The sequence below is a fragment of the Aythya ferina genome, assembly GCF_964211825.1.
Source record: "Aythya ferina genome assembly, chromosome: Z".
Classification (NCBI taxonomy): domain Eukaryota; kingdom Metazoa; phylum Chordata; class Aves; order Anseriformes; family Anatidae; genus Aythya; species Aythya ferina.
Genome location: NC_140299.1, coordinates 29840502 through 29862080, shown reverse-complemented (window position 1 = coordinate 29862080; position 21579 = coordinate 29840502). Strand labels below are relative to the sequence as shown.

The 21579-nt window shown below is 48.4% G+C and overlaps 1 long non-coding RNA gene across 1 annotated transcript; it reads left to right on the top strand.

Moving 5' to 3' along the window:
• The first annotated feature begins 1634 nt into the window (after nucleotides 1-1634).
• On the top strand, nucleotides 1635-17770 carry LOC311427630. Its single transcript, XR_014687456.1, has 2 exons — nucleotides 1635-1726; nucleotides 7869-17770. It is a non-coding gene; the product is annotated as an uncharacterized lncRNA (long non-coding RNA).
• Nucleotides 17771-21579: the final 3809 nt, after the last annotated feature.

Below are 21579 nucleotides of genomic sequence, written 5' to 3'. Positions count from 1 at the left end.
GCTCAGTAGTGATGCATCCCAACAAAGAGGGCAAAAATGCCAGGAGGTGGGCATGGATGAACAAGAAGGAACGCCTGCAGAGCTATCACCTAACTGGCATTACATGGTGAGATGGCTTTCATGACTGGAATGTTGGAACAGATGGATACAGGTTCTTTAGGAAGGAAGGGGAGAGGAGATGTGTCAGAGTTCATCTGAACTGAAAAACAGCAAAATCCTGCATATATTTCAAAAATATACTTCCCTATCAGACGACTGAATAGAAACACACAAATGATTATACTTTTATCCCTTGTCTCCTTCAGGCTGCTTATTACGTCCTGCCATTTTCTTTACGTTACACACTGCCAGTGGAGTTCTCACACACTTTCCTTTGTCTCCAGCTCCGCTTTCATCACTGTCCTCAAGACTTGCTCTCTTTTCCCCTGGATTCAATGCTCTCTTTCCTCCATACACATGCTTCCCTCCCTCAGTCTTTCCTCTAGTCCTCTCTTTTCCTCTATGTATTATTTCTTGAAGGCTCTTCCCCAGCCCCTCTTTCTTGGCTTCCTCTCTCTCATTTGACACTACTTTCTTCTCCCATCCTCCCTTTTTCTGCTAGCTGCCCCTTCCCAAACAAAGGTCCCATGTGGCAAAAGCAGTGCTTCCACACCTGTACTCCTGTGTAAACTACAGTGTCTACACCTTTGTTAGAACACAAGACGGATACGTCTGTCAAGTATCTCAAAGCAAAAGTATTGCTATTGCCATTGCCTCTGTGCTGTCCAGACATATATGCTGTCTAAGACTTTAACTGTCACAGGAATCAGTACCAACTTAAAACCAGGTAAGATCAGAGATAAAACCTTCAGTAGACCCACATTCTGCTGAGGAAGCAGCAGTAGCACACGCATGATAACCTAGGGCATCTCAAACAGCATCAAGCTCCTGTGTTTGGTACCTATATCCCTCACCTGGTTTCCTGTCTGCTCTGCTATTGCCTTAATATTCAGCTGGGGGGAAGATAAAGAACTTCCCTCTCACCAACTTTTATTATGTGCATGAAACAAACCAGTGCTTTTGAATGCCAGTGACAGAAAACTATTCTACAAAGAAAAACTGCAAAGTCCAAAATATATGCAGGACTCTGGATAACAAAAATGTATTAGTCCCTTATAAACAATGCCACTCCAATACTTCCACTCCAATATCATCTCTTCCTTGCAGTCCTGCAACAGGAGGCATGCAAAGGAGAGCATGACTTTGCAATAGCAATAAAACAGGTTTAATGAGGATTAGAAATCCATTTGAGAAAAGGCAGAAGAGTTTCTAGAAAAAAATGAACCCAAATAAAATCCAATCCATACACATAACAGGAGTGACCATAATCTTTTTTCAGGAAAAAAAAAAAAAAAAAAAAAAAGGCATCACACTTGTACACTTAAAAACCAAAACCAAACCAAGCCTGAAAAATTAAGAAAAAAAAGACACAATTTTTGATACTCCTCTGGATTTACTCTTGAAAATTATGGGTTAATGGAAAACTGTTCTTAGTGTGAGTAAAATTGGAATGAAAAGTAAACTGCTGATGCTGAAGACAGCCCAGTCTAATCCAGACATCACTTTCCTAAATTCCAGATCAGCCCTAATATCCAATGGACTCTACATTGGACGTGGAAGTCCGGTCCTTGCAGGCACAGAGAGGTCAGCAGAAGTCACTCCTGACCATGGGATTCCTCCACCAAAGGTATCAGTTCCTCATGAAATTAGTGCCATGAGTCTTCCTGTTATTTCACTTTATTGAAATTCAGATTACATTCATTTCAGTGCTGGAGTGAGGTCTCAAGAACTTGTCAAAAAACATAGCCTTTCAAGATACAAAAAATACTTGATTTTGACATACCTATGTGAGTGTTTGTACATAGATGGGTGTGGATGGAATTATGAATTCCTAGTATGGTTAGTATACTGTGTGAAAAAAAAACTGTCCTTTAAATACAGTATGTATGTCGGGAAAAACATTTTTACTCAGTGCCTAGTATGATTAGATCCATCTGCAGAACAACAAATAATTATGGGTGCCATTCCCTATTTTGTTATGAAAACCAAAATATGCTCTCCTGTCTAGTGTAGAGTTTTTCCACATCTTTGAAAATTACCTTTGTGAGAACAGAGTTGAAAACCTGCAGCCTTCCAAGTTGTAAAAAAGTGGTTATCAAAACCTGTTTCAGCCACTGACCTGCTTACAGAGCCAGGAGACACTAGAAAAATTCTATTTCTTGAAATGTGGGATGACATATTTTCTCATCCCAACTACTGCCAAAAATGAAGGAACAGTACACTCTCACTTGTGCAAGGAAGCAAGGCAATAGAGATTCATTTGCGTATAGCTCCTGCAGCACTTTTACAGACTGTTTGCTGCAGGGCCAGACTGCATTTGGGGCTTGTTTATAGGGCCTGCCTAAATCAAACTGCCTACACAGTTTCTCTTTTCTCCTCTTAAGGAGTGAATAAATTTATACCAGACTTGATTCATCTGAGTTGTGAAAGTTTTGCCAAGGTAGATGGCAGGTGCTGTACTATAAGGGACAGAAAACAGTTGCAGAATGTCAGCAACATTATTTGATCTGTCTATAACACAGGACCTGCAATACTGAAAAGCTCTGATTCAGTAACTGTGGTAAGAGATGGATACCTAACCTCAATTTTTGTTCAAAGAAATTGGTGGTATTTTTTTTTAATGAAAATTTAGTGAATATCATTCCAAATACCAAGAATGGTTGCTTATAGTCACCTAAAAACTAATCTTAACCCTGTGTGATCATTCCACAAAAATTTCCTGACCTAAACTATCACTCATAAATGGAATATCTGAGAAGCTTCCTGAACAAACCAAAGGGGAGGATCATCCAGTTCTAATAGAAATACACTGTTATTTCAGTGTACTGAAATTCAGATTGCATATGTTTCACTAGTGCAGTAAAGACTCAAGGAGCAGCAATAAAAATGTTCTGCTCCAATCCTGCACCTGGGTCAGAACAGTTCAGAGCACAGATACAGGCTAGGTGGAGAATGGACTGAGAACAGCCCAGGACTAAGGAGAACGATTTGGGGGTGTTGACTGATGGGAAGCACGACATGAGCCAGCCATGTGCCATATGAGCTGCATCAAAATAAGTGTGGCCAGCGGGTTGAGGGAAGTGATTCTCCTGCTGTACTCTGTTCTTGTGAGATCCCACAAGGAGTGCTGTGTTCAGCTCTGGGGCCCCCAATATAAGAAGGACATGGAGCTATTAGAATGAGTCCAGAGGAAGGCCACTAGGAAGGGCTGCAGCACCTCTCCTACAAAGGCAGGCTGAGGGTGTTGGGGTTGTTGAGTCTGGAGAGGAGAAGGCTCTGGGGAGACATTATAGAGGCTTTCCAGTATCTAAAGGGGGCCTACAGGAAAGCTGGTGAGGGACTTTGTCAGGTAGGGTCGTAACAGGACAAGGAGTTTTGGCTTTAAACTAAAAGAGGGTAGATTTAGATTAGATATAAGGAAGACAATCTTCACTCTGAAGGTGATGAGGCACTGGAACATGTTGCCCAGAAAAGTTGTGGATACCCCATTCCTGGAAATGTTTAAGGCCAGGCTGGACGGGGCTTTGGGCAACCTAGTCTAGTGGAAGATGTCCCTGCCCAGGGCAGGGTGTATGGAAAGTGGTGATTTTTAAGGCCACTTCCATGCCAAACCATTCTATGATTCTGTGATTCTATAATAGAAAAATCCCTACTATTTCCTGATGTGACTGTTTAAGTACATTCATCAAGGTTATTGGTTATATCCCTATCATATACTATGTACATATGTTAATGTAGAAATAAATGCTGAAGCTATGTGGTTTTCAGGATATTGGAGGCAATTTGCTGTTATTAAAATATTTTCCCTGTATTTATAAAGATGTATAGCATCTTTGTGGAATGTAATTCCTTGTGGTTTAAGATTTAAATTTAAGTTGAGAATTCAGAAAGGGACATTACCAGGTAATAGTGCTGGTGCACATATTCAGTGGATGGCCACAAGTCTTCCCATGCCAAAGTAACAGATGCCAAAGTAATAGAATCATAGAATATTCCAAGTTGGAAGGGACCCACAAAGATCACTGAGTCCAATTCACTCCACACAGGTCTACCCAAAAATGCAGACCATATGACTAAGAGCATAATCCAAATGCTTCCTAAACTCCAACAGGCTGGGTACTGTGACTACGTCCCTGGGTAGCCTGTTCCAGTGTACAACCACCTTCTTAGTGAAGAACCTTTTCCTGATACACAACCTGCACTTCCCCATTGCAGCTTGACTCCATTCCGTTGTGTCCTATCGCTGGTCACCAGAGAGAAGAGATCAGTGTGTGCCCCTCCACTCCCCCTTGTAAGGAAGCTGTGGCAAGGTCTTCCCTCAGCATCCTCTTTTCCAGGCTGAACAAACCAAGTGACCTCAGCAGCTCCTCAAATATCCTCCCCTCTAGGCCTTTCACCATCTTCGTAGACCTCCTCTGGACACTCTCCAACAGTTTCATGTCCTTTTTGTACTGTGGTGCCCAGAACTGCACGCAGTACTTGAGGTGAGGCTGCACCAGCACAGAGTAGAGCAGGACAATCACTTCCCTGGACTGACTAGAGATGCTGTGCTTGATGCACCCCAGGATACGGTTGGCCCTCCTGGCTGCCAGGGCACACTGCTGGCTCATATCAAAAAATCACAGAATCATCCAGGTTGGAAGAGACCTCCAAGATCACCTAGTCCAGCCTCTTACCTCACAATAACAAGTCCTCCACTAAACCATATAACGAAGCTCTAAATCTAAATGTCTTTTAAAGACCTTCAGAGATGGTAACTCAACCACTTCCCTGGGCAGCCCATTCCAATGCCTAGCAACCCTTTCGGTAAAGAAGTTTTCCCTAATATCCAAGCTAAACCTCCCTTAAAAGCAACTTTAGCCCATTCCCCCTTGTCCTATCACTGGGCACATGGGAGAATAGACCAATCCCCACCTTGCTACAGACTCCTTTAAGGTACCTTTAGAGAACCATAAGGTCGCCCCTGAGCCTTCTCTTCTCCTGGCTGAACAATCCCAGCTCCCTCAGCCGCTCCTCAAAAGATTTTTCTCCAGACCCCTCACCAGCTTTGTTGCCCTTCTCTGGACTCTCTTGAGCACCTCCATGTCCTTCTTGTAGTGAGGGGCCCAAAACTGAACACAGTACTCGAGGTGCGGCCTCACCAGAGCTGAGTACAGGGGGACGATCACCTCCCTAGTCCTGCTGGCCACACTGTTTCTTATACAAGCCAGTATGCTGTTGGCCTTTCTGAGCACACTGCTGGCTCATATTCAGCCGACTATCAACCAATATTCCCAGGTCCTTCTCTGCCAGGCGGCTTTCCAACCACTCATCTCTCAGCCTGTAGCTCTGCTTGGGGTTGTTGTGCCCCAGGTGCAGGACCTGGCACTTGGCCTTGTTGAACTTCATACATTTGGCATCAACCCATTGGTCCAGACTATCGAGATCCTCCTGCAGAGCCTTCCTACCTATGAGCAGATTGACACACGCACCTAACTTGGTGTTGTCTGCAAGCTTACTGAGGGTGCACTTGATCCTCTCATCCAGATCATCGATAAAGATATTAAAGAATACTGCCCCTAATACTGAGCCCTCGGAGACTCCACTAGTGACTGGCCTCCAACTGGATTTAACTCCATTCACCATGACTCTTTGGGCCTGGCTATCCATCCAGTTTTTAACCCAACAAAGCGTACACCAGTCCAAGCCATGAGTATCCAGTTTCTTCAGGAGAATGCTGTTGGAAATGGTGTCAAAAGCCTTACTGAAATCAAAGTAGACCACATCCACAGCCTTTCCCTCATCCACTAAGCATGTCACTTTGTCATAGGAAATCAGGTTCATTAAGCAGGCCTTGTCTTTGATAAACCCGTGCTGACTGGGTCTGATCACCTGGTTGACCTGCAGCCTTATATTGAACTTGCTATCAGGCACATCCCCCCAGCTCCCTCTCTGTGGGGTTGCTCTCCAGCCTCTGGTCCCCCAGTCTGTATGTATGACTAGGGTTGCCCCTTCCCAGGTGCAGGACCTGGCACTTGCTCTCGTTAAACTTCATACAATTGGGGATTGCCCAGCTCTCCAATTTGTCCAGATCTCTGCAAGGCCTTTCCACCCTCGACAGTCAACAGATTCTCACAGTTTAGTATCATCAGGAAACTTACTCAAAACACCTTCTAGTCCTACATCCAACTCATTTATGAAAGCATTGAAAAGAACAGGCCCTAAAATGGAGCTCTGGGGGACCCCACTGGTGACTGGCCACCAACCTCATGTAGCCCCATTTACCATAACATTTTGAGCCCTACCAATCAGCTAATTGTTCACCCTTCGTATTATGTTTTTATCTAGCTGTATGCTGGACATTTTGTCCAGTAGGATCCTGTGAGAAACCGTATCAAAAGCTTTACTGAAATCCAAAAAGATTTTATCAGCGGGCTTCCTTTGATCGACTAGATGGGTGATCTTACTGTAAAAGGAAATTAAATTTGTTAAGCAGGACCTACTCCTCGTGAAACCATGTTGGCTGTGACCTATGATTGCATTGTCCCCCACGTGTGTTTCAGTAACTCCCATGATAATCTTCTCTATAATTTTGCCAGGCACTGACATGAGACTGACAGGCCTGTAGTTACCAGGGTCTTCTTTGTTGCCCTTCCTGAAAATTGGCACATTTGCCAGCTTCCAGTCAACTGAACCTCTCCAGATTCCCAAGACCAGTAAAAAATAATTGAGAGAGGTCCCACGATGATATCAGCCAGCTCCCTGAGCACCCTGAGATGAATCCCATCAGGCCCCATGGACTTGTATGGATCCAAGTGGAGCAGCAAATCCTGCACATGTTCAGGATTGGCTGGGAGTTTATCATTGTCACAGTCCTCCAGCTCAGGCCACCCAGGGTCCCAAAGCCCATCCTAAGTGTTGAAGACAGAGGCAAAGAAGGCACTAAATGTATCTGCTTTGCCTATGCCATTGTCTGTGAGGTACCATCAAGTAGTGGACCTATGTTTTCTCTGGTCCTCCTTTTTCTGTTCACATACTTAAAAAAGCCCTTTTTATTGTCTCCCATGGTCCTGGCCAGCTTCAACTCTAATTGGGCTTTGGCCTCATGAATTTTCTCCCTACAAATGTGAACAGTGTCCCTGTAGTCCTTCCATGTTGCCTCACCCTGCTTCCAGCAGCCATACACTTTCTTTTTGTGCCTAAGCTCCAGAAGAAGATCCCTGGTCAGCCAAACTGACCTTCTGGCCTTGCTTGACTTCTGATATTTTGGAATTGCCTGATCCTGTGCTTTTAGGAGGCGGTGCTTAAAGATGGACCAGCACTGATGGACGCTGATGTCTTCTAAAGCAGTTTCCCTGGGGATCTTATTAACTAGTTCCCTGAGCAGCCTCAAGTCTGCTCTCCCCATATCCAGGGTTGAAGTTTTGGTGGTAGTTTTCCTCCTGTCACCAAACATTTTATACTTGACCACTTCACACTTACTATGGCCAAGACAGCCACTTCACCTGCAAGATCATCTCTATTTTTTAGGTTGAAAAAAAAAAGGAAAAAAATTGAACTAAAATTTCCCAGGAAGCTCAACTAAAATGGCCAGAAGCCTTACCAATAGCTTTACTGGAAGTCAGGTCAGCCTCCAGAGCTGAAGAAAAAGTTAGCCCATTTGAATTGTATGGCAAACCACACCCGGTAAATGATTTGGTGACAGAAGGGAGGCAACTGCATGTGAGAAGAGAAGGTTGAATAAGACAATATTTGCTGTTTTTGTCTGCTGTGTTCTCACCTCTTCATAGATACATACAGTAGCAACTACTGATACCGTTGGATCACAGAATCACAGACTGGCTGAGGTTGGAAGAGATCTCTGAAGATCATCTAGTCCAACCCTCTGTCCAAGCATGATCACGTAGAGGACATTGCACAGGATGACATCCAGGTGTGTTCTGAATATCTCCAGAGAAGGATACTCCACAACCTCTCTGGGATGCTCTGGTACACCCATTCTGACCTGGACATCTGGTGCTGATCCAAATGTGGAAAGACAAGCCTCTAAAGCAAAAGTGGAAATGATCCTATAGAATCTTGAGAAAAGAAGACTGAGAGGGGATCTTATTAATGTTTACAGATATCTTAAGTGTGGGAGACAGAGGGATTTGGGCAACCTCTTTTCAGTGGTTTGTGGAGACAGGACAAGGGGCAATGTCCAAAAAATGTATCACAGGAAGTTCTGTACCAACATGTGAAAGAACTTCTTCATGGTAAGGGTGATGGAGCACTGGAACAGGCTGCCCAGGGTGGTTGTGGAGTCTCCTTCTCTGGAGATATTCAAGGCCCACCTGGTTGTCTACCTGGGCAACCTGCTCTAGGGAACCTGCTTTGGCAGGTGGTTGGACCTGATGATTTCTTGAGGTCACTTCCAACCCCTACAATTCTGCGATTCGGTGATTCTGTGATCTTACAATCATAGAATGGTTTGGATTGGAAGGGACCTTAAAGATCATCTCTTAACACCTGCCATGGGCAGGGACACCTTCCACTAGAGCAGGTTACTCAAAGCCCCATCCAAACTGAACTTGAACACTTCCAAGGGTGGGACATCTACAGCTTCTCTGGGCAACTTATTCCAGTCTCTAACCAAGCTCTGAGTAAAGAGTTTGTTCCGAATGTCTAATCTAATTTACCCTCTCTTAGTTTAAAGTCATTACTCCACACCAACTCTGTAATGAAAGTAGAAGGGATCAAATCATGGATTCACTACACTTGTGTAAAAGCAGCATTACCAGAAGAGTAGAAGTGAGACCTATCAGAATAAGGAGCACAAGAGACTTAGTGGCAAGTTGAACCAACCAAGGACTTGAAATTGCTGTTTAAAAGGACAAAATGATCTTTATTCTGGTTATATTTTCCTTAACAGGGCTGATGTACAGTTCCCATTCTTGGATGCAGAATTCTATAGATCAGTCAGTTTTAAACTTAACCCATTTAGTGAATATATCATGTTCAGTGTGCACCCATGTACCTGCCTCAGCACACAATAAAACTCCTACCTATGCTATACCACTCACTGTGAACAAGACAGATGTATGGCAATCAGCAAACTCGAGCAATGATATTATTAACTCCCCATCAGTTTTCCTCTATCTCTGCATATCCTATTGAAAGAGAAAATCTGTCATGTATATACTCGCTTCACAGAAGTAGGGAGAATGTTGCCCAGAGACCATATGTAGGTTCGTGGAACCTGACTGGAAAATGTAAAACTACTATTACAGTTGAAACTACCAATTACACTATCATAAGAAATTATGGAACTACAAGTGGGTCTATCAGCCTTCATTGGTGGATATTCCTGGGACGAGCATATTGGCTATGTGGTCCATGAACATGTAAAGCATTTCTTTCTAGGTGGTAGAGAACTTGTGCCTTGGGGGCCATAATTTCAGAAGTTAGGTTCCCTAAACATTCAGAGATAAAGAGTGGTCTAAGACCACAGGCTATCTTTATGACACCTCTGGAAAAATGAGGAATTTATAATTCTCTTTCAAACAGAAATATCTGGCTTCATCCTTTGTGGAGGGCTTTAATGCTTTCATGGGGAATAATAGAACTTGAAAGGGAAATAATAAACATTTCTACAACACTTGTAAACAATTTATGTGGCACTAGAAGTTATAAGCAATGCCACTACCGATGTTCTCAGACGAATATGAACAGAAATAGAACAAGAACCCCAAACAGCTTTGGAAAATTGTCTTTCCTTAGAGATGCTACTCACAACTCAGGGAGGTGTTTGTGCTATGATAAACTGCAGCTACCGTGTCTATGTAAATGAGAAGACGCACATTCAGACAGATACAACTGAACCTGGAAAGCATCACATTTGTTTCACCAAGTGTCTCTTAATAATGGACTAGATTTTTCCTGGCTCTGGTCATGGCTGCTGGACTTTGAATGATTAAAACCACCGTTTTTAGTTGTCTTATTAATGGAGGAACCCACAGTGGAGCAGCTGGATCTGGCCTGATGGAGGCTGTTGCCCACAGAGAGCCTGTGCAGGAGCAGACTCAGTGCTTGACCTGCAGCCTGTGGAGAGGAGCCCATGCAAGAGCAGGGGATCTGCTGGGAGTTGCCACCCATGGGGAACCCCTGTTGGAGGAGCTTGCTTCTGAAGAATGGAGTCCATGGTACAGATCCATATTGTAACAGTTCTTGAAGAACTGCTGTCTGTGGAAGGCCCATGTAAGATCAGTTCAGGAGAGTTCATTGTGTGAGGGACCCTGCAAGGGAGCAGGGGAAGAGAGTAACCATGAAGGAGTGGTAGAGATTGAACTCAGCCCCAATTCCCCATTCCCCTGCACCTCTTAAGGGGAGAACGTAGAAGATGGTGAATGGGGGGAAAGGTGTTTTTAGTTTGCGTTTAGTTTCCCACTTTTCTAGTCTGCTAGTGATAGGCAACAAATTATATTAATCTCCCTATACCAAGTTTGTTTTGCCCATGATGATAATTGGTGAGTGATATTCCTATCCTGACCTCAACCTTGAGCCCTTTCCATCATATTTTCTCCCCCTCTTCCTTTAAGAAGGGGAGTGAGAGGGTGGCTGCAGTGGAGTTCAGCTGGCCAGCTGAGTAAAATCACCACAAAAATATACCCATCAAAAAGCAAACGCATGGAAAAGTGGGATTTGAAGCTTCCCCCTGCTATTCCTCTGAAATGCACCTGCTCAACAGATATAAGTAAGATGAAATAAAACAGTCAAACAGAAGCAGCTAGAATGACAGTTTCACAAGTTAACTGTGTATAACAGCTGGGACTGTTTTATTTCATCTTAAAAGACTTTAGTGTAGATTCTGTCTCTGTATGCTTGTTTGTCAGGTAGACCAGGCATGAATATATGGATAACAATCATAACAGATATATACACTAATACAGAAAACAGTGTCTCTGGGTATACATATCTAAATATCTATATATCTATATAACATTTACAAAATCCTTCCTATAAACCTTTAACAGTATATACTAGATATATTGCTACACAAAGGTTAAGCTTCCCTTGGGTCACACAAATAAGTTGCACTATTGTTTAAAATGCGCAGGCTGCTGGAAATCTTTGCTCACAATCCTCTAAAACCTTCTCCTCCTCTCCATTTGCTCCTCCTTGTTCAACTCACACCCTGGTGTTCACAGCTCTATTTCTCACACGTTTTCTTCCGCACTCCCCACTGCTGTGCTTCTGCCTTTCTGTTACTACGGTTTTCCTTAGGTGCTGCCGTCTTGGCTGCTGGGCTCAACTGTGCCTTGTGACAGTGCTGCCAGAGCTGGCTGGAACCGGCTTTGTCCAGCACAGGGCTGCCCCAGCTTTTCCTCAGAAGCCGTTGGAGACCCACCAAAGCAAGCACCTGGGCACCTACATCTGGTCCAGTTAAATAGAGATGCATGAATTTTTACACCTGAGCATTTTGTGGTCCAGAGGCAGCAGGAAGCAAGTCTGAAGGAAACCTGAGAAGATGGGAGTGTTTTAAAAACAAACAAAAAAACTAACACACAGAGCCAATCACAGAGCGATGCCAAAATACATGGATTACAAAGCTTCATGAAATGGCTGCTCCTCAGTGTGGAACGCGGACTGAAACAAAATGGTGCCTCCCTATGTAGGTAGGTAGGTGGGAGGGTTTCCTTGCCTGGCCAGCCCTCTGGACTGGTCAATGGGTGGATTAGCCCTGCCCTTCAACCATGGATGATCCTTTTCCCCACTGCGGCATGCAGACTGCCAAGTGGTGCCATCTGGCGGCATGGAAGAGCTGCAGGATAGAGGTGCAGATCTATGGAGCAGTGGTAGCAGCAGAAACAGAAGCTAATACTGATATCTTAGACTTGTTCAAAACTGACTGGAAGGAGGTTCTACTGATGTGCATCATGCGTAATTGAAGAGCCTAAATCTGTAAACACAAGAAAAAGGCTAACCATGACTTTTGGAGAGAACACACATATGTTGGCACCCCAGTGATGTCACAGCTCCAAATGTGAACTAAGCCAAGGAACAAGCAAGCAACTGGTCTGTGTGAAAAGCTTAGCATGACAGTGGCTTCTTTCTCGAATGAGACACGCCTCCTATAACCCTTCATACAACATCCGCTTTTGTTCTGTGGAGGAAAGGTTTAGAACTTGCATTATGTGTTGCTTTACTGTCCACCTTCACCTTCCTGACCTCTGCCTACTTTTGGGCTGGTCAGTATTTGGTTAGATTTGGTTAGCTTCTCCACTCTCTACATACCAAAGGCTTTTCCCAAGACATTCACCATTGTTGTGGATCGATCCCTGTGGAATAAAAATCTCAGAGAAATGACTCTGCATGTTACCTATAAGGTCCTGTGGTGAGCACTTTACAATCCCTGGAGTATGCCACTCATCTAGCTCTCTTTGCCGACCACCTTTAGAGGGGTTGAAGGAGACACTGCGGGGCACAGCAGAAGAGTCTGTATTGTGCCTTTTTGACACTCCTCAAGCAGAGGAGTGCCTGACCCTGTAGTCTGGCCCAAACCCTGGAGAACACCTATGTATTGCAAGGTGTTGGATATCAAATGGGATCATACTTCTTGGAAGGCAATGCAGGTGTTGATGGGGTGCTGAGAGCTTTTGAATTGGATGGGTGTTTTTTCCATGTCTGTATCAAGTGCTACCACACCAGTGACTGGAATGCTCCGAGCTTGGAGCATTATGCGGGAGCATGAGTGTGTCACTACTACAAAACGAGAGGGGGAGCCTTCAGAGTTCATAGTCAAATGCACCACTGGTCCCCAAAGGTGTGATTTTTGGTGTCAGAACCAATAGCAATTGTCTGTATTCCACAGCAGACACTCGAGGCCTTCTCTGTTTGTCATGCTGCCCTGCCTGTCAGCAGGCTAGGAGTGCACAAGAAGCTGGGAGGCAACACAGGCAGGACAGCTGACCGCAGCTGGGTCAAAAGGGATGTCCCGTACACTATGACTATGCTCAGCACTAGAAACCAGGGCACAGAAGTGGTGCGGGGAAGATATTCACGGTTAGGGTGTTTCTCATGGCTCCTGAGCTGTCTCCCTGCAGGCTGCAGCTTCCCTTGGGGCCTATTGACCCTCTCTCTCTTCTCCTTTTACGGGCTGCACTGCAGAGCAGCCTCAGCTCCAGTGCCTAGAACACCTTCAGCTCCCTTCCTGCTTCTCCTCCTGTCCTCTTCCTTCTCCTTGTCTTCCTCCTCCTGCTGCTTTTCTTCCTCCTGCTCCTCCTTCTTGTACTCCTCACACCCTGGTGTTCACGGCTCTGTTTCTCACACTTTTGGTTCTGCACTCCCCACTGCTGGGCAGCGTTTTGTCTTTTTTTGCCCTTCCTTTACTATGGTTTCCCTTAGGTGCTGCCATTTTGGCTGCCAGGTTCAGCTGTGCCCTGTGATGATGCTGCCAGAGCTGGCTGGAACCGGCTTTGTCCAGCACAGGGCTGCCCCAGCTTTTCCTCAGAGGTCGGCTGCAGCCCTCCGGTGCCAGCACTTGGGCAGCTACATCTGGTCCAGTTGTATAGAAATGTATGTATTTTTATAGCTGAGCACTTCCTGTTCCAGAGGAAACAGGCAGCCAGTCAGAGGGAGACCTGAGAAGGTGAGAGTGTTTAAAAAAAAACCATGCACTGAGCCAATCACAGAGTGATGCCAAAACACGTGGATTACAAAGCTTCACAAAATGGCAACTCCTCAGCGTGGAACGCGGACTGAAACAAAATGACGCCTCCCTTTGTAGGTAGGTGGAAGGGATTTCTGGTCCTGGCCCACCCCAGTGGTGGGTGGGCAAATGGGTGGTGTAATACTGTCCTTCACCCACAGCCCTTTCCCCACCCACAGCATGCAGACTGCCCAGTGCTGCCATCTGGTGGCTTGGAAGAGCTGCAGGCAGCGGCGCAGCTCTGTGGAGCGTCAAGAGGGGGGGCACTGGCGGCAGCAGCATCAGAGAAGGCAGTATCTGCACCTACTGTGGTCCTCGGCATCTCTGCAGCCAAGTAGTAGGAGGTGCTCCTGCTGCGCATTACGAATAATGAAAAGGACTTGAAAGTGTAAATCCGGGGAGTGGGAGTGGGGCTAGCCATGGGTTCTGGGGAGGGGTTGATTGCGCTTTTCAAGATTGGAAGGCGGCCAATTCCTGTGCTTGGCAGAAAAGATGAGGGAAGAAGTGACCTGCATATCGTGGCTGTGTTTATGTGGTGCAATGTCCTGTGTTACTGATACAGATGCCCTGTGAATGCTTGTGTCCAGGTGTCTTCTTTTTTGAGTGTCGCAAGTCACCGACAAGTCCCCAGGTCTTCCAGCAGGGATGTGTGGGGGCTTAACTTTGCCTTTCATGGCTTAAAGCCAAAGCTACTGCTCGGTGGCTAGTACAGGTGATCTAAATGATAAACTCACATAGTTTTGTTTTTCTTGCCATAGGTAAAGGAACTCTATATTCAATGATGAGTATTTTTCTGTCGGGAAAGTACATACTTGGAATGGTGTATCAGGAGGAGCATCTTTGAATTTAACAGCACCTTCACCCTGTGGTTATGTAGTGGTTGTTGTTAGCTAGGTCAGAGTACTGAATGGGTTTCAAAATATCAGCATCAAATCAGTGTGCTCTCTGTGGGCTGTGGCTTCCCTCAGGACATCATCCCACTCCTCATCCAACTCCTCACTCCCGCTCCTACTCTAACCTTGGCTTTTACACATCTTTTTCTTACACATTGTCCATATAACTCTCCACTGCTGCACAGACTATTCCTTTTTGTCTCTCCTTTCAGATAACCTCTCGCAGTGCCTGCTGCCAGCACATGGGCATAGACCAAGTAGGGTTCTATAAAGATGTATGCAGTATATATTTCTCTACCTGTGCACATCCGGGTCCAAAGGAAGCAGGCATCAATCAGAGTTCTCAGAAGATTACTTTTTTTTTTTTTTTTTTCTGAAAGCGGCTTGGCCAAAAGCAAGTGGCACAAAAACATTTGGGTTGGGTACTTTCATGAAACGGTGGCTCCTCACTGTGAACTGTATACAGAAAAAAAATGGTGTGCCCTGCTGCAGATGGGTGAGAAAGATTGCCGGTCCTGGCCCATCCCACCTGCAGGTGTGCCACTTACCAGTGTACTCCTATGCTTCACTGATGAAGCACAGGAGATATTTCACCTTTCACCACCTGCAGTGTAGTCCATCCAATACTTCCAGCTGATGGATTGAAAGATCTGCAGGATGCAAACAGCTCTATGGAGCTGCTCTAGAAGAAGAAGCAGAAGGTGCACCTCATGCAGTGCCTGCGATCTGCTCGGATGCTTATTACCAGGTGCTCTACAGCACAACAAAATAGACAAATAAGACTGAAGCAGAAGGTTCAGAGAGTGGAATACGTTTAGTTAGGGATTTAGCGATAAAATGCGGCAGAAGTAGCAGCTGCTACAGAAGAGCTGCAGAAGAGCTGCAGACATGGCTCTGTGGAGCTGCGCTAGCAGCAGAAGCAGCAGCTGCGCCTGCTGCAGTGTTCATGATCTGACCGGCCGCTTGGTAGCAGGTGTTCCACAGCATATCATGCATAGTCAAGTGGGCCTGCAACTGTGAGTCTGGGGAGTGGAAAGGGTTTAGCGATCAGCTTTGGTGGAGGGCGTGTTGGCGCATTTCACGATAACAAGGTGGACTGTTCCTGCTCTTTGCAGGGGATGTGAGAATACGAGTGGCCTGCACATCGTGACTGTGCCTATGGGGCTTGAAGTGCTGTGGCACTGACGTCTCCTGCATGCTTCCGTCAAGGTGCCTTCATTTTTTCTCGGTGCTACAAGTCAGCTGCTTGTGTGCCCAGCTCTTTCAGCAGGGCTGCGTGAGGGGCTAACCTTGCCTTTCATGGCTTAAAGGCACACATAGCACTGAAGATGCTGGGCCAAAGTTACCTGAGTTTCCAGAGCCTCCAAGAGGGTACAGCAACGTAACAACAGGACTCAAAGGCCCAGACGCCGCAGGGGCTCTTCGGATGGGACATGTTCTGAAAAGAGACTGCAAAGCTGCTAGAGCAGAAGGCAGTGGAGGACAGCTTGCTTTGCCCATGCACGGTGCCCTGCACGCTCTTGCGCTTGCTCTCTGGGGGCTGCAGCTTCCCTCAGGACACATTGACCTCCTCCGGCGTGGTCTCTCGCACGGGCTGCGCTGCATTAAGAAATGGTTTCTGGTGGCTGGAAGACCTCCTACTCTTTCTCCTCCTCCTGCTCCTCCTTCTCTTCCTCCTGCACCTCCTTCTCCTCCCCTTGTGCCAGCTGGCCCTCCAAAGCTCTAATCCCCTTGGTACAACCGCTCTGACTGTCACCTTGGCGTTTGCATAGCTGTTTCTCACACCTTTTCTTCCTCACCCCGAAGTGCTGAGCAGCATTTTGCCCTGTTTGGGTGCCTTTTCACGACAACCTTTCTCCCGAGGCCGCGCCTACTTGACTGCTAGGCTCTGCCATGCATTGCGGCAGTGCCGCTGGTACCGGCAGTGTCAGCATTGGGCCAAAACTGGCGTTTACTCAGAGGCCACCGGCAGCCCCCGGTGCCAGCACCTGGGCATAGAGCCGGTACGGGTCTCTAGAAGTGTATGTACACCCACATCTGAGCACTTCCCAGTCTGGAAGCAGGCACCCAATCAGAGGCAGGCCTGAGCAGACAACAGGGTTTTAATAAGAAACGCCACTAAGCCAATCAGAGAGCGGTACAAAAACAGGTGGGTTGGGTCCTTTCACAAAATGGCGGCTGCTCACTGTGGAATGCGGACTGAAACAAAATGGTGCCCGCCGCTGCGGGTGGGTGGGAGGCATTGCCTGTCCTGGCCCATCCCACCTCTGGGAGAGCCACTCAGCAGTTTAGTCCTGCCCTTCACAAAGGGCCCTTTCCCCGCCCTGCCACGCGGTGTATGCCCAGCGCCTCCAGCTGGTGGCTTGGAAGAGCTGCAGACACGGCTCTGTGGAGCTGCGCTAGCAGCAGAAGCAGCAGCTGCGCCTGCTGCAGTGTTCATGATCTGACCGGCCGCTTGGTAGCAGGTGTTCCACAGCATATCATGCATAGTCAAGTGGGCCTGCAACTGTGAGTCTGGGGAGTGGAAAGGGTTTAGCGATCAGCTTTGGTGGAGGGCGTGTTGGCGCATTTCACGATAACAAGGTGGACTGTTCCTGCTCTTTGCAGGGGATGTGAGAATACGAGTGGCCTGCACATCGTGACTGTGCCTATGGGGCTTGAAGTGCTGTGGCACTGACGTCTCCTGCATGCTTCCGTCAAGGTGCCTTCATTTTTTCTCGGTGCTACAAGTCAGCTGCTTGTGTGCCCAGCTCTTTCAGCAGGGCTGCGTGAGGGGCTAACCTTGCCTTTCATGGCTTAAAGGCACACATAGCACTGAAGATGCTGGGCCAAAGTTACCTGAGTTTCCAGAGCCTCCAAGAGGGTACAGCAACGTAACAACAGGACTCAAAGGCCCAGACGCTGCAGGGGCTCTTCGGATGGGACATGTTCTGAAAAGAGACTGCAAAGCTGCTAGAGCAGAAGGCAGTGGAGGACAGCTTGCTTTGCCCATGCACGGTGCCCTGCACGCTCTTGCGCTTGCTCTCTGGGGGCTGCAGCTTCCCTCAGGACACATTGACCTCCTCCGGCGTGGTCTCTCGCACGGGCTGCGCTGCATTAAGAAATGGTTTCTGGTGGCTGGAAGACCTCCTACTCTTTCTCCTCCTCCTGCTCCTCCTTCTCTTCCTCCTGCACCTCCTTCTCCTCCCCTTGTGCCAGCTGGCCCTCCAAAGCTCTAATCCCCTTGGTACAACCGCTCTGACTGTCACCTTGGCGTTTGCATAGCTGTTTCTCACACCTTTTCTTCCTCACCCCGAAGTGCTGAGCAGCATTTTGCCCTGTTTGGGTGCCTTTTCACGACAACCTTTCTCCCGAGGCCGCGCCTACTTGGCTGCTAGGCTCTGCCATGCATTGCGGCAGTGCCGCTGGTACCGGCAGTGTCAGCATTGGGCCAAAACTGGCGTTTACTCAGAGGCCACCGGCAGCCCCCGGTGCCAGCACCTGGGCATAGAGCCGGTACGGGTCTCTAGAAGTGTATGTACACCTACATCTGAGCACTTCCCAGTCTGGAAGCAGGCACCCAATCAGAGGCAGGCCTGAGCAGACAACAGGGTTTTAATAAGAAACGCCACTAAGCCAATCAGAGAGCGGTACAAAAACAGGTGGGTTGGGTCCTTTCACAAAATGGCGGCTGCTCACTGTGGAATGCGGACTGAAACAAAATGGTGCCCGCCGCTGTGGGTGGGTGGGAGGCATTGCCTGTCCTGGTCATCCCACCTCTGGGAGAGCCACTCAGCAGTTTAGTCCTGCCCTTCACAAAGGGCCCTTTCCCCATCCTGCCACGCGGTGTATGCCCAGCGCCTCCAGCTGGTGGCTTGGAAGAGCTGCAGACACGGCTCTGTGGAGCTGCGCTAGCAGCAGAAGCAGCAGCTGCGCCTGCTGCAGTGTTCATGATCTGACCGGCCGCTTGGTAGCAGGTGTTCCACAGCATATCATGCATAGTCAAGTGGGCCTGCAACTGTGAGTCTGGGGAGTGGAAAGGGTTTAGCGATCAGCTTTGGTGGAGGGCGTGTTGGCGCATTTCACGATAACAAGGTGGACTGTTCCTGCTCTTTGCAGGGGATGTGAGAATACGAGTGGCCTGCACATCGTGACTGTGCCTATGGGGCTTGAAGTGCTGTGGCACTGACGTCTCCTGCATGCTTCCGTCAAGGTGCCTTCATTTTTTCTCGGTGCTACAAGTCAGCTGCTTGTGTGCCCAGCTCTTTCAGCAGGGCTGCGTGAGGGGCTAACCTTGCCTTTCATGGCTTAAAGGCACACATAGCACTGAAGATGCTGGGCCAAAGTTACCTGAGTTTCCAGAGCCTCCAAGAGGGTACAGCAACGTAACAACAGGACTCAAAGGCCCAGACGCTGCAGGGGCTCTTCGGATGGGACATGTTCTGAAAAGAGACTGCAAAGCTGCTAGAGCAGAAGGCAGTGGAGGACAGCTTGCTTTGCCCATGCACGGTGCCCTGCACGCTCTTGCGCTTGCTCTCTGGGGGCTGCAGCTTCCCTCAGGACACATTGACCTCCTCCGGCGTGGTCTCTCGCACGGGCTGCGCTGCATTAAGAAATGGTTTCTGGTGGCCGGAAGACCTCCTACTCTTTCTCCTCCTCCTGCTCCTCCTCCTGCTCCTCCTTCTCTTCCTCCTGCACCTCCTTCTCCTCCCCTTGTGCCAGCTGGCCCTCCAAAGCTCTAATCCCCTTGGTACAACCGCTCTGACTGTCACCTTGGCGTTTGCATAGCTGTTTCTCACACCTTTTCTTCCTCACCCCGAAGTGCTGAGCAGCATTTTGCCCTGTTTGGGTGCCTTTTCACGACAACCTTTCTCCCGAGGCCGCGCCTACTTGGCTGCTAGGCTCTGCCATGCATTGCGGCAGTGCCGCTGGTACCGGCAGTGTCAGCATTGGGCCAAAACTGGCGTTTACTCAGAGGCCACCGGCAGCCCCCGGTGCCAGCACCTGGGCATAGAGCCGGTACGGGTCTCTAGAAGTGTATGTACACCTACATCTGAGCACTTCCCAGTCTGGAAGCAGGCACCCAATCAGAGGCAGGCCTGAGCAGACAACAGGGTTTTAATAAGAAACGCCACTAAGCCAATCAGAGAGCGGTACAAAAACAGGTGGGTTGGGTCCTTTCACAAAATGGCGGCTGCTCACTGTGGAATGCGGACTGAAACAAAATGGTGCCCGCCGCTGCGGGTGGGTGGGAGGCATTGCCTGTCCTGGCCCATCCCACCTCTGGGAGAGCCACTCAGCAGTTTAGTCCTGCCCTTCACAAAGGGCCCTTTCCCCGCCCTGCCACGCGGTGTATGCCCAGCGCCTCCAGCTGGTGGCTTGGAAGAGCTGCAGACACGGCTCTGTGGAGCTGCGCTAGCAGCAGAAGCAGCAGCTGCGCCTGCTGCAGTGTTCATGATCTGACCGGCCGCTTGGTAGCAGGTGTTCCACAGCATATCATGCATAGTCAAGTGGGCCTGCAACTGTGAGTCTGGGGAGTGGAAAGGGTTTAGCGATCAGCTTTGGTGGAGGGCGTGTTGGCGCATTTCACAAGGTGGACTGTTCCTGCTCTTTGCAGGGGATGTGAGAATACGAGTGGCCTGCACATCGTGACTGTGCCTATGGGGCTTGAAGTGCTGTGGCACTGACGTCTCCTGCATGCTTCCGTCAAGGTGCCTTCATTTTTTCTCGGTGCTACAAGTCAGCTGCTTGTGTGCCCAGCTCTTTCAGCAGGGCTGCGTGAGGGGCTAACCTTGCCTTTCATGGCTTAAAGGCACACATAGCACTGAAGATGCTGGGCCAAAGTTACCTGAGTTTCCAGAGCCTCCAAGAGGGTACAGCAACGTAACAACAGGACTCAAAGGCCCAGACGCTGCAGGGGCTCTTCTGATGGGACATATTCTGAAAAGAGACTGCAAAGCTGCTAGAGCAGAAGGCAGTGGAGGACAGCTTGCTTTGCCCATGCACGGTGCCCTGCACGCTCTTGCGCTTGCTCTCTGGGGGCTGCAGCTTCCCTCAGGACACATTGACCTCCTCCGGCGTGGTCTCTCGCACGGGCTGCGCTGCATTAAGAAATGGTTTCTGGTGGCCGGAAGACCTCCTACTCTTTCTCCTCCTCCTGCTCCTCCTCCTGCTCCTCCTTCTCTTCCTCCTGCACCTCCTTCTCCTCCCCTTGTGCCAGCTGGCCCTCCAAAGCTCTAATCCCCTTGGTACAACCGCTCTGACTGTCACCTTGGCGTTTGCATAGCTGTTTCTCACACCTTTTCTTCCTCACCCCGAAGTGCTGAGCAGCATTTTGCCCTGTTTGGGTGCCTTTTCACGACAACCTTTCTCCCGAGGCCACGCCTACTTGGCTGCTAGGCTCTGCCATGCATTGCGGCAGTGCCACTGGTACCGGCAGTGTCAGCATTGGGCCAAAACTGGCGTTTACTCAGAGGCCACCGGCAGCCCCCGGTGCCAGCACCTGGGCATAGAGCCGGTACGGGTCTCTAGAAGTGTATGTACACCTACATCTGAGCACTTCCCAGTCTGGAAGCAGGCACCCAATCAGAGGCAGGCCTGAGCAGACAACAGGGTTTTAATAAGAAACACCACTAAGCCAATCAGAGAGCGGTACAAAAACAGGTGGGTTGGGTCCTTTCACAAAATGGCGGCTGCTCACTGTGGAATGCGGACTGAAACAAAATGGTGCCCGCCGCTGCGGGTGGGTGGGAGGCATTGCCTGTCCTGGCCCATCCCACCTCTGGGAGAGCCACTCAGCAGTTTAGTCCTGCCCTTCACAAAGGGCCCTTTCCCCGCCCTGCCACGCGGTGTATGCCCAGCGCCTCCAGCTGGTGGCTTGGAAGAGCTGCAGACACGGCTCTGTGGAGCTGCGCTAGCAGCAGAAGCAGCAGCTGCGCCTGC